Source organism: Lytechinus pictus, unplaced genomic scaffold, assembly GCF_037042905.1.
Source record: "Lytechinus pictus isolate F3 Inbred unplaced genomic scaffold, Lp3.0 scaffold_61, whole genome shotgun sequence".
NCBI classification, from domain to species: Eukaryota; Metazoa; Echinodermata; class Echinoidea; order Temnopleuroida; family Toxopneustidae; genus Lytechinus; species Lytechinus pictus.
This window is the reverse complement of record NW_026974181.1, coordinates 142,863-153,379: the sequence shown is the minus strand read 5'-3', so window position 1 is coordinate 153,379 and position 10,517 is coordinate 142,863. Positions and strand designations below refer to the sequence as shown.

General features: G+C 35.7%; 1 long non-coding RNA gene across 1 annotated transcript; it reads left to right on the top strand.

Moving 5' to 3' along the window:
* Positions 1-1,740: 1,740 nt before the first annotated feature.
* LOC135158568 (uncharacterized) lies at positions 1,741-7,788 on the top strand. The gene is made up of 4 exons (XR_010297335.1): positions 1,741-1,852; positions 3,134-3,206; positions 3,775-3,972; positions 5,007-7,788. It is a non-coding gene; the product is annotated as an uncharacterized LOC135158568 (long non-coding RNA).
* Positions 7,789-10,517: the final 2,729 nt, after the last annotated feature.

Sequence of the window (10,517 nt, the reverse complement as noted above, 5' to 3'; positions counted from 1 at the left end):
CCCCAAAAATCACTGTTTTGGCCACAACTTCTTTATTTGGTGGTCTTTTTTCTCTGGTTTTGGTGTCTATTAATATGTTTGTTTTTTGTGGGTTTTTTTTTTGGGGGGGCAGACAATTCGTTTTTCCTCTAATTAGTACTTTTAAACCATTGTAGATCTAAAAGATAATTTTACCTAAATTTGACAATTTTGAAAGCCTTTTTTCAGCCAAAATTAAGTAGGTTTCATTGTCCTGGAGTTCTTGGATATAATGATGATACAAATTCAACAATAGCAAGTAGCTTCATGTACATGTAGCTATATTGCTTTTATTCCTCTACTTTGGGTTTCACGGATATTTGCAAAATATCTTATTAAAAAAAAAAAATGTCAATTATCCATTGGGGTTATACAGTATACAAAGTACTGCACATACTGCAATGCATACATATGTCCATGCATTGACCACCATGACATATAACAAGGCCTGTATATAAACTAAAGTATCATAGAAATGAGCTCTAAATGCCTCAGAAATTGAAGATATGTTTTGTCTCAGAAATTGAAGAAATTGTCAAATATGCTAATTCAGGGGGCAGAGAGAGGAAAATATAATAAACAATAGATTATTGTCAACCCCGCATTATGGCATTTACATTGGACATAGCTATTTTGGGCCTGTTGCATAAAAATTTACCATTACGTTAACTTTGCCGTCCAATGGTAACTTGCATGGAATCCTTTATTCTAAAATTGGCCGTTGATCAGCGTTACCATGGTAGTTACCTGACCCCATTTAAAACATACAGTGGGTCGGTTAAAAAAAGAAGATATGGCTAAAAATGTGATGTACGTACATAATATGCAAGTGATATTCATGAGCAATTTACATTGCATCTGGTTTCATCATGTATATTTGCATGTATAGCTGACAAGCAATCAAATTCACAATCTAATTCTAAACCTCAGATCCTCATTTCTATGACATTATATACAGGACTTGTCATATGTCTTGGTGGTCAATTCATGGACATTTGCAGTGTAGTATGTACAATGCATTGTATAATGTATAGCCCCTATGGATAAATGACATTTTCTTTTATTTGACCAGATATATTTTTCGCAAATATCTGTCAACCCCAATTCAGAGAAATAAAAGCAATATATCTGCTTGCTACTGTTCAACTAGTATCATCTAATCTCAAGAACCACAAGACAATGAACCTACTTTGGCTGAAAAGGAGCTTTAAAAATTGGTAAATTTAAAGGTCAAGTCCACCCCAGGTAAATGCTGACTTGAATACATAGAGAAGAATCAAACTAGCATAGTGCTGAAAATTTCATCAAAATCGGATGTAAAATTAGAAAGTTATGACATTTTAAAGTTTCGCTTATTTTTCACAAAACAGTGATATGCACAACGAGGTGAGTCAGTCGATCATGTCTATCACTCACTATTTCTTTTGTTTTTTTATTGTTTGAATTTTACAATATTTCATTTTTTATAGATTTGACAATAAGGATCAACTTGACTGAAACATATAGGCCCGAATTCACAAAGGTGGTTTTTGCAGAAACCATGGTTTCAACCGTGGGTTTTACTGATTTTGCGATTCACAAAGGTGGTTTCAAATGAAACCATGGTTTCAACCGTGGGTTTTCGGCATGATTTTGAGTCAACTGTTTTAGGTGGTTTCAAACCGTGGGTTTTAGAAAAACCATGGTTTTTAGGCACATTGACCAATCACAGAACAGTATTTTGGTACATTGCTGAGCAAGTGGAGATAGACGACGATAAATAGATATGCACGAAAAGAAAAGAAGCTAGAAGCGAAGCGGGTAATATCGGTATTTGCCGAGCTGTGAGAACATCGTGAGTAATTTACCATTTCATAGCGACGATGAATATTTTTTCTACGTCTGTGTGTATTTGTTTGTGAAGAAATATTATAATTAATGCTGTAAATGCATGCAGATTTAGGAGCGGAACGGTGGACTCGTGATGGGAAAAGCATTATCGCACGCAAGTTATTTTCTAGTCCCACGCGTGTAGTTTTGTGTCCTGTCAAAACAAAAGATTATGAAGAGCTCTCCGTACCGAATCGCTAAGCTCCCTGCCCTGGGTTTAATAGCTCGGCTCATAAAACTGAGCTCTGGAGAAGCGATGCATGACAAAGCCGCCAAAGTAGTCAGACTTTCAACCACAATTGTGCAAAATTCAAGAAAATTTTATTCTTTATTTATACCTTAGTTTGATATGATTTTTTTAGTATAAATTAAAGTAACTGCACAAACAGCATCACTTAATAATTTATAATGGGCATGTTGCCTGTGAGGCTGTGTTGTTATTGCCTTGTTGGGTAAATTTAGTGAATGGGAAAACACTTCCTATAAACTGTGTCTAGTCATTGTTAATTGTTTGTAGATCCTGTCTATAATAATAGTGTTCGCAATTTTTTTTCTTCAAAATTTACTTATTCAGATCCAACTGGAGAAATGTTGGAACTAGATCTACATGTAGCCTCGGCTCGAGGACGAGGACTCTGTGATGATATTTTTAAAATTTTGAGTTGACAGTGTCTTATCATTATGGAGCCGGAGCACGCGCTAGGCTAGGGCAGGCCTGCGTAGGGCTGTGTCAGTGTGTGTCGAAGAAGTTGGTAAAATTGTCAATGATGGAATCCCCTTCAATATCCACATCACTGCCAATTGGTTACACTGAATGGAATTAATTTAAATTTTATACCTTTTTACCACCTAAACTAAAGCATATAAAAGGAATAACAAATATTATATAGGGCCTAAATAATGAAAACATGAAAAATTAGAGGTTTCTTACCAGACCGATCTAGTGACTAGTGGCCATTGCAAAATCTTGCCATCCCTTGCTCACCCTGCGTAATACATAGGCTTGACTCAGTTTGTTTATATGATGTAGCTACAATACGATGAGCTACGTTATGAAGCGCCATTCTATAGAACAATTCATTGAATAAATTATTTTAGCAAATGATATTATGAATTTACATTTTGGTTGGAAATACTATCATTTAATCTGGCAGATTTGAGAGATGTTGAATTATGTCCATTGTATTAAAAAAAAAAAGTAATTTCATGTAGATCTACAGGTCTGTACTTTTTTTTATTTCCGCAGTAAATTTTCGAATGGATGAAAACATCTTACAACATGTGCAGGCTGTCCTGAAGAATGAAGGATTGTTAGAGAGGTATGTTTATTCTTTTTCTATATGGACTATTGTCTATTTTCTTTTTTTTTTCTTTGTCACCATCTAAAAAAAATAATCATAAAATTGGTTTCGATTAAGAAGCATGTATTTTGATCAATTTCAAACTTGGTTGACGTACACATCTGACAGTTACTGAACTAATCTTAATTCTGTGTCACATGATCAATGGTCATAGAGTACTAGACCAAAGGCTTCAGTCTCTGTATTTTGGTTGTTCCGCTGAACTGCGTAAAGGATTATAGTGAAATGTCAGAAATTGTTAAGGAAATCCCCAGAAACGACGGTTATTCCTGTCTAATAGAGTACATGCCTAAATGTCAAAAATTTTGTAGATCCAGTTGATCAATTTAAATTTATGAGAATGACAATGTGATTAGGTTGGCAAAATAAGGAATTCATAAGTCAACTGACCAAATATGCAGATTTCTCAAAAGGTAGGCCAATAAATTTCGACAATATGCAGTAAAGGTAGTTAATACATAGTTGTTGTTTATTCAATGTTGTTTAAATATTTTATTTTGCTTCTTACTCTATTCTAACTCACTAGGAATATGCCAACCAGAACTGCAATTAGGAGTCATTGACAGGAGGAACCTTTGTGACTTGTACGAGGATGAAGCTTTCAAGCACCACACGCTACCTTATCAACATGCTTGAAGATGATCTGAGCCTGAGGAGGGACAAAGGGCCTAGTGATCGACTACCTTTGTATCTGCAAATATCGACAATTCTGCGTTTGTATGCTGTAAGTATTTCTTTTATAAGAAAGTTATGACATAAACATCTCAAGACAAGCCTAGTGTATGCAAATATTAGTGATGTTGCTGTCAAAAGAAATCGAACTCAATGTAAAAAGTGATAAGAAATTTTGGCAACTGCCTGTTTTTAATTCACAATGAACTGAGCCTATGATTATTATTTTGTATTTTTGAAAAAAATAGAAAATACAATCAGAAATGTAAATTAGAACTAGAAGTTTTGTCATCCATTGTCGACAGATTCTTCCAAAATCCATACTTTACATTTAGGTGGTATAATTATCTTGGTTATTTGAAAAAAGTATTGCATCTGCTTTGCTCAATGTATGTTTGTCACACAATTGTTTATGGGGGTGGGAAAAGTTTAGCCTTTAGACCAGTAAAGTAATGTTAAACTTAGACAGCTGGCAGCCGTCTGTTTCGAGGAGTTTTTAAACATTTTTTTATTTTTTTTATTTCTCCTCGTAAACAGACGGCTCGCTATCGTGCAGCCACCATTAGGGGACTTACAATGCAAAATCCCCCCGTCGGGGCTCTTCAATTTTTGTCTTTAATGAATCAAACTTTTGAAAATTAACGCAACCGAAATGCAAATTAATATTCCCTCTTGGCATTACTTGCCAAAAAATTGGGAAAATCAAGTTAAAAGGAACAAAAACAGTGACTTACCTTGGCTGTCGCGCAACTTCACTGCCCTGTTTTATCCGAACTTAATACACATAAACATATATGGCCATTGAGTCCCCTGTACAGATCGCGCTAGAACTTCGGTCTCTGTATTTGGTGAGTGAAGCCAACGGAGTTCAGCTGAACAACCAACATAACAGAGACCGAAGCTTTTGGTCTATGTTAAACTGAGTTCTATGATATTTAAAGGATTCCATATGGGATCAAAAATGATTTTTTTAAATCTTTAAATGTAAAGACAATGAAATAGTTATTTCTTGTTTTCTCTTTGTCATCTGAAAAAATAAAATCACAGAGTAATGTGCAACTTCTGGCAATATATCTTCATTTACAGGATAATTTCAGGGAATACATGGTGATGAGACATCAGCTGTTGAGTGATCAAAGATGTTTCGCAAGCCATAGCAAGAAGAAAGGTTTTGTGAGAACTTCAACAACGAGAGATGAGATTGAGGCTACCCAACAACAACTGTATGAGCGTTGTGGCCCAGTGGATTAGTCTCCCGGACCTTGAAACAGAGGGTCGTGGGTTCGAATCCCAGCCATGGCGTAATTTCCTTCAACAAGAAACTGATCCACACGGTGCTGCACTCAACCTAGGTGAGGTAAATGGGTACCGGTAGGAAGTAATTCCTCAAGAAGCTGTGAACGCCTAGCTTAGCCGGGTAATATAGGAGCGCCTTGAGCACCTAATAAGGTGGATATGTGCGCAATATAAATACCCTATATTATTATTTTGAGTACCAGTACTACAGGAATTCAATAGTCATAGGTGTGATCGATGGGACCCATGTCTATATAAGATAATAAGAATTCCTGGAGGAACACAAGCTTTGTACTTTTTTGAAGGGCAAGTCCACCCCAACAAAGAGTTTCTTTGATATAATAGAGAAAAGTCCAATGAGCATAACACTGAAACTTTCATTAAAATTTGATGTAAAATGAGAAAGTTCTGACATTTTGAAGTTTTGCTTATAAGTTATTTTCACAAAACATCTGTGCACATCCTGGTCATTATGCAAATGAGCGACCAAGTGACGTTCTCCATTCACCGTTTCTTTTGAAATATATCATTAAATATGATTTTTTTTTCCGCCTCATAATGTGTAATACAGGTGTACCGGTATGCTTTGATTTCTCCCTGAAATTTGTGTAAAAAGCCATTGTGGCAACCTGAACTCAATTCAATGAAGACTTATAATTGTGAATTCTGTAAAAATTCAAGTTTTATAATATATTTCATATCTTGATATGCAAAAGAAAGACTGTGACATAGACTTAATTGCATATCACCTGTTTTGTGCATATAAGTGATTTGTGTGAATCTTTGATATGTCATTACTTATTTTACATCATATTTTGATGTTGTCAGTGTCATGCATGTTTTATTTTTATCTATCCATTCAAAGAAACTTTTTGTTGTACAGTGGACTTGCTCTAGAACAGGTATTTTTGTATGTACATGTAAGAATTTCATTATTTATTTGTGTCTTTTCTTTTAACGCTTTTTTACTGGGGGTTGAAGCAACCTCCCTTGAGATCTTGGCCAATGATCACGTAAACGCCTTGAAAATTGGTATGATAATAGTGGGGGATGTAATGTGCAATGAAATATGGTTAATTTTTCCGAAATTGTCAGATCTTTTATATGAATTATGCTAATTTATGTGTAAATTATACTTTTATACCATTGCTATAAAATGCTAACAATCAAATATATAAAAAAATCCTAGTTTTAAAATGAATTTCTCATGTATTTTATTGTTTTATGAATTTCCTATGTATATCTTTGTTTTTCAACCTTTTGGTTTTCTTTATTAAGAAGATGAGAAAACTCAACATTGACCTTTTACACAAAATCCCATTTTGGAGCAATTTTGGGTCTGACATGCACTTATGTAATGTTGAGTAATTTTCCAACCGCATACCAGGCATCGTAAATTTGGTCTCAAAAGATGTGCAAGACTTCAAAATAAAATGTTGGCGAGCAGCACAGTCGTATAATTTATCACAGTGGAATGGTCGTGGAAAATGTCGAGGGTGGGGGGGTTGATTCAACCCCCCCCCCCCGCGGTTTTAGGGTTGAAATAGCACATGATTTTTGAGAATTTCACATGAATACAAAGGAAATTATCTAATCTATTTCTTTTTTAAGTATTTGAAATTAACTTTTATCAGATTTAAATTCTTTCACAGACTACATGTATCTTCAATGATTTTTAAATTTAAACAGTTTGTTAAAAAAAACACTATTTAATCACGAAGCATCAAATGTAAATTCCTCATTTACTTTTTCATGTAAAATATTCTCACATATTTCAAATTGTATTTTTCAAATGTTTAGAACTTTGATAGCTCCCAGAAAGTTTATTGCATGCTCCAAAATATGCATATGTGTCCATGAGGATGATGAGGTCAAGGGTCATCAATTTAAATTGCTCTAATTTCTTTGTTTTTGCATTAGTTGTATTTACATTTTGCACAGATAACCATTGGGTATTAAATACCACATGTACATGTATGTCAAAGAGGATGATAAGGTCAAAAGATCATATTGCATAGTTTATTGATCGTGATATCAGGCGAGACACGTGGTTCACCTTGTTTTTTGTTGAAATGTATTCTTTTCATGTGTCCACAGGGCAACATCCTATCTGAGCCTTATGAATAGAGCTTGACTCAGGCAACTGGGAAAACACTAGCTTGGCCAGGCACATGCACATTTAGGGGGCATGAATGAAACAAAAGGGCAATTAATGTATTTTCTTGGAAAAAATATAATTTCAATTGACCCCCCAAGGATAACCTGATGGCCTAGTTGAGGAAACCAGGCAGCCTAACGAGTAGAGCTTGACTCGGTCAACCAGAAAAACACCAGCTAATAATGAACACTAATGATTATTCATATAGGCCATTATTGTATTGTAATACAAGAATGTGGCAAGATATCAAAACCTGGAATAAGTATTTATTTACTTCACAAATATTTGTAATTTTACAATATGTTATAAAATGCCAATTGAGTATTAGATTTTCAGTGTGTTATATTTTTATGTAATTTCCTGATGTGATTTTCCAAGGTACCAGGTGATTTCATGCAAATTAAAGATATACAGAAAAGATACAAGAGTAGTCTTAATTCCCTTTTCCTGATTTGGACGAAATAATCATGAAGATGATCAAGATGACTTTGGTGGTGATGAGGATTTTAATGTTGTTGTTGCTGCTGATGGTGTGATGATGAAGTTGGTGGTGACGAGTGGTGGTGGTGATGATGGTGGTGGTCATACATGTGATGGTAATGATGATGTTGGTGGTGATGATGGGTTGGTGTTGATGATGAGGTTGGTGATGATGATGAGGTTGGTGATGACGATAAGATGATAGCAATGGTGATGTTAGTGTTGATGGTAATGATGTTGACGATAGTAATGATCATCCCCCTTTCATCTCCATCCGCCTTTTATCTCCAGCACTCTTATCTATATATATCCCTCCTCTGATCATCTCCCTTCCTCCTCACCATCTCCATCCCTCCTCTCACCATCTCCATCACTCTATCCTCTCATCTCCATCCTCCGATCCCCTCCATCCCTCATCTCCACCCCCGTCTCAATCACCCTCATCACCTCCATCCCTCCCATTATCTCCATCACCATCTCTTTCCTCTCAACATTTCCATCCCTCTCAACATCTCCATTTTTCTTATCTCCATTTGTCTCAGGAAAATGCCTATACACAAGATAGAATTCAACAGTCAAAATACTTCTTTTGAAATATAATATCCCTTAGTAAAGTGGGTTTTATTATTTACCATATAAATTTGAATAATTACATAGTAAACACTGTATACTTAACCGAATTTGCATTTTTGAAAGTGAAACTGAATTTTTTCATGCCCACTTTCAGTGGATATGAAAATTTTAAGTAAAATTAAATTATAAAAAATTCCAGGGGGGGGGGGGGGCAACTGCTGCGTACCAAGCCGGCCCCATGTATATTTTCCCTAAATACTCAAACAGCCACGTAATAAGCATAGAACTCATTCTAAGGCTAAGCTGTACACCAGGGGAAAAATAATATAAAAAAGCAATATATTATTCATTAAGCTGCAAGAAAAGTTAAAGAAAATAAATCAGGGGAAAACAAGGAATTGAAAGGGGCAAAATTAGATCAATTTATCCATGTTATTTTAAATTCTGTAAAAAAATGCTAAGTCCCCTATTTTTTTATTTTATTGATCGCTTCCTTCGGCCCGGCATGCCCACACCATATTTCGGGGGCCGGGGCGAAAACGCCCCCCCCCCCCCCTGCAGCCTCGGCATGCGTACATTATTAAATATTAGTACTACATTTCATCATCATCATAGGAAGAAGGCGGTGGCCTGTAATTCCCGGTCACTCCATCTATGGTTTTAGTCTGGTGAATTTATTACTGTACGCATGCTGAGGAGTGGGGATTTAATTTTAGCCTGAATCGAACATCCACAAGTCAAAGAAATTGAAGCCTATTATTACTTAAAACTAAGCTATACACCATTGAAAATAAATATACATAAACAAAATCATTTATTTAAAAATGTAGAAGGGCAGAGCCTACGATGTCAAATTAAGCTTCACTCAGCTCAGCTCGGCTCTTTACACGCCCACTTCCGTTGAGGATATTCGGGGCGGAAGCGCCCCGGCAGCTACGGGGGCCGAGCTACGCAGTATTGCGATGAAAAGCACCGAATCGTTCATCCGATTTTCGCTACTCACGATCAGAGAGAAAAGATGACAAACCTCAACAATCGTGCATCTACAGTGAATGTTACTCTCTCTATGAAGAAATTGAGTTAAGGGAATACAAGAAAGTCTATCTTCTGCGACAAAAGTGAAGAAAATGAATTATGATCACAAAATTAAGTCATTTCTTGAGCCGGGGCCGAGTCAAGTACCAATAAAAATACGGTACAGCAACTAAATAAACGCGGGCCGGCTACATATGGGATCGGAATCGCGAGATAGCTAGAAGCGCATAAAATTACACTTTTTTTTATATTTCACCGAAAAAAGTTGTAGTAAGTGAAGAATCAGACCATATTACCAGTGCTATTTGTTGAATGTAAGTTTTCAATGAACTGAGCATGCTCAGTACACGCTAAAAAAGGGGAAATCCCTGGTTTTGAGGTAAAACCCACGGTTTAAACCATGGTTTCATTTGAGTCCACTGTTGAAACCATGGTTTCATTTGAGACCACTGTTGAAACCGTGGGTTTTAGAAACCATCGTTTGTGAATCGCAAGTTTTAGAAACCATGGTTTTTGAAAAACCATGGTTTCTAAAACCCACGGTTTCTAAAAACCATGGTTTCAAACGAAACCACCTTTGTGAATTCGGGCCTGAGTATTACACAATGCTAATTCCATATGTTCAGGGAGAAATTAATTGTTGTATCACTTGACAATGAGAAAATTAGAATATTTCATATAATAAAATACAAACAAGATAATGAGTGGATGACGTCATAGTCTCCTCATTTGCATACTGACCAGGATGTGCATATAACTACTTTGTGAAATTAAGCGAAACTTTAAAATGTCATAACTTTCTTATTGTACATTCGATTTTGATGAAATTGTCAGCACTATGCTAGTTTGATTTTTCTCTATATATTTATTGAAGTCAGCAATTTCCTGGGGTGGACTTGACATTTAAGCATTTTTAAAGGTCTCATAGCAAATGCACATGGCCAGGAGGTGCACAAAGCTAGCAGCACCTCAAAATCAACATTTTAGCCAAAATTGAGGGATTTGGCATATCTAAGCTCATATTTGAGTAGGTCAGATCATTTCTTGTTGGTCGA